The sequence below is a fragment of the Capricornis sumatraensis genome, chromosome 1 (assembly GCF_032405125.1).
Source record: "Capricornis sumatraensis isolate serow.1 chromosome 1, serow.2, whole genome shotgun sequence".
In the NCBI taxonomy this organism is placed as follows: domain Eukaryota; kingdom Metazoa; phylum Chordata; class Mammalia; order Artiodactyla; family Bovidae; genus Capricornis; species Capricornis sumatraensis.
The window spans coordinates 17,878,849-17,881,878 of record NC_091069.1 but is presented as its reverse complement, the minus strand read 5'-3'; the positions used below and the strand labels follow the sequence as shown (position 1 = coordinate 17,881,878).

At 45.5% G+C, this 3,030-nt stretch overlaps 1 non-coding gene across 1 annotated transcript; it reads left to right on the top strand.

Moving 5' to 3' along the window:
• The first annotated feature begins 747 nt into the window (after positions 1 to 747).
• Positions 748 to 819, top strand: TRNAC-GCA (transfer RNA cysteine (anticodon GCA)). Its single transcript has one exon. It is a non-coding gene; the product is annotated as a tRNA-Cys (tRNA).
• The last annotated feature ends 2,211 nt before the right edge of the window (positions 820 to 3,030 follow it).

Sequence of the window (3,030 nt, the reverse complement as noted above, 5' to 3'; positions counted from 1 at the left end):
GAAGAGCCTAAGACACAAAGCCCTGAAAAGATCATTCTCGGCAGGGCTCTGTCAGATGGAGACCTTCCAGAATAAAGTTGACTGTAAATGAGTCTCTGCTTCCAAGTGTAATTCTGTAGATACACTTTGATTTCACAGCCATTGATCAATAATTCACTGGGCTCATGACTGCTGATGACATGATTTAATATGTCCAGCTAAATTATGTTCCCATGGGAACGCTCACGCATACCACAGGGAAAAATTACCATTACCACAGTGCCTGCCCCAGATCGAAGCACGGAGGCATACATGCCTAGACACGCAGTTTGGAATAAAAAAGGGCCTGTGATCAAATCAACAGATGACCTAAAGCAGACAGAGCTCCATGAGCCTGGGACTAGAGACCTTCTGTTGATCTCACCCTGAGTCTGGAGCGCCAAGCTTTGGTCAGTATTTGTCAATATCCACCACCAAGGGCTGCCCAGGTGGCTCAGTGGTAAAGAATTCACTTGCCAATGCAGGGCACACAGGTTCAATCCCCTGGGTTGGGAAGATTCCTTGGAGGAGGAAATGGCAGCCCACTCCACAGTATTCTCACCTAGAGAATTCCAGGGACAGAGGAGCCTGGTGGGCTCCAGTCCATGGGATCATAAAGTGTTGAACACGACAGAGCAATTGAGTACATACCACCAAGGTCAGAACCGGGGCGACCAAGGTGAAGCATATCCAGGGAAATTAACATTGCCTGAGAGTAAGCCTGGGGCTTCCCTGGTGGCTCAGAGGATAAAGCATCTGCCTGCAATGCAGGAGACCCAGGTTCGATCCCTGGGTTGGGAAGATCCCCTGGAGAAGGAAATGGCAACCCACTCTACTATTCTTGGCTGGAGAATCCCATGGACAGAGGAACCTGGCGGGCTACAGTCCACGGGGTCGCAGAGTCGGACACAACTGAATGACTTCACTTTCTTTGTGAGTAAGCCTAGTCCTTGTTCAGACTTCTTAAGAAACATGCTCATCATCTTTACTACTTGTGAGTCTCTGCCTATTTCTCTGCAGTTCTCTCTTGGCCTCCCTTTGTTTCCCATGAGTTGCTGGGTAAAATGGCAGAAATGCCCAGGCATGTGTGTGAGGACACTGAGGTCGTGGGTGTGTCACTTGGAGAAAAAATACTACAAAGCTTGGTTTCTAACAAAAACAAGAACAGCAAAAAGAATCCAGGGAATTAAAAATTTTTTTGGGGGGGTAGATTTGCTTTACAATGTTGTGTTAGTTTCTATTGTACAGCAAAGTGAATCAGCCATACAGATCCATATACCCCCTCCCCTTTTGGACTTTCTTCCCATTCAGTTTATCCTAGAGCATTAAGTAAAGTTCCCTGCACTATGCAGTACGTTCCCATCAGTTGTCTATTTTATGCAGAGAATCAGTGGTGTTCGGTCCTTCCTTGGTGGCTCAGCTCTAAAGAATCGCCTGATAATGCAGGAGAAGTGGGTTTGATCCCTGGGTTGGGGGAGATCCCCTGGTGCGGGAAATGGCAACCCACTCCCAGTATTCTTGCCTGGAGAATCCCATGGACAGAGAGGAGTGTGGCTAGCTATAGTCCCTGATGTCCCAAAAGAATTAGACACGACTTAGCGACTAAACCACAAAAGTCAGTGGTGTATATGCATCAATCCCAATCTGCCAGTTCCTCCCGCCCCACCCCTTGCCTCCTCGGCATCCATCCATTCATTTGTCTGTGTCTCCGTTTCTGCTCTGCACGAAAGATCCTTCATACCATTTTCTCTTAGATTCCACATATATGTGTCAATATCCGGCATTTGTTTTTCTCTTTCTGGACTTACTTTGCTGATCCAGGAGATTTTGTGTGAGAAGAGGTTAAACACTGAAAAGGGCCAGGTCCTGCCCCACCTTAGTTCTCACTGTGGTTCAGTTTTGGAGCCATGTCTGATGCCTGTTCCCTCATGTTGGGATCTCTTCTTTCCTTGTCCGCTGTCACTGTCTCTGAGGGTAACAGTGATCACAGCATAAGATTAGGAGCTAGGTACGTGGGACCTGGCATCAGACTGCCTGGTTTCAAACTATATCTCTGCTGCTCACACTGGCTGTGTGATCTTGGCAAGTTACTTGACCTGTCTGTGCTTCAGTTTTCAAGTCTTTTAAATGAAAGTGAAAGTCGCTCAGTCGTGTCTGATTCTTTGCGACCCCATGGACTATACAGTCCATGGAATTCTCCAGGCTAGAATACTGGAGTGGGTAGCCTTTCCCTTCTCCAGGGGATCTTCCTAACCCAGGAATCGAACCAGGGTCTCCCACATCGCAGGTGGATTCTTTATCAACTGAGCTATCAGGGAAGCCAGATATATTAATACCTCTTCACCCCTATGGTTGTTGTGAAGATTAGGGGAACTCCAATGCAACTGCATTATTAGTGCTGTGCTTGTTATAGACTTATGACACAATAAATGTTAATAATGCATATTCTTTTTTAAAAATTAACTTATTTTTTTAAATTAGAGATTAATTACTTTACAATATTGTGGTGGTTTTGCAAACACTGACATGATTCAGCCATGGGTGTCCGTGTGTCCCCCATCCTGAACCCTCCTCCCGCCTCCCTCCCTATCCCATCCCTCTGGGTCGTCCCATTGCACCAGCTTTGGGCGCCCTGTTTCATGCTTCGAACTTGGACTGGTGGTCTACTTCACACATGGTAATATACATGTTTCAATGCTAGCCTCTCAAATCATCCCACCCTTGCCTTTTCCTAGAGTCCAAAAGTCTGTTCTTTACAACTGTGTCTCTTTTGCTGTCCTGCATATAGGGTCGTTGTTACCATCATTGTAAACTCCATATATATGCGTTAATATACTGTATTGGTGTTTTTCTTTCCAACTTATTTCCCTCTGTATAATAGGCTCCATTTTCATCCACCTCATATTCTTTTTTTGTTGTTTAATTTTTTAATGGAAGGATAATTACTTTACAGAATTTTGTGGTTTTCTGTCATACATCAACAAGAATCAGCCATAGGTACACCCATGTCCC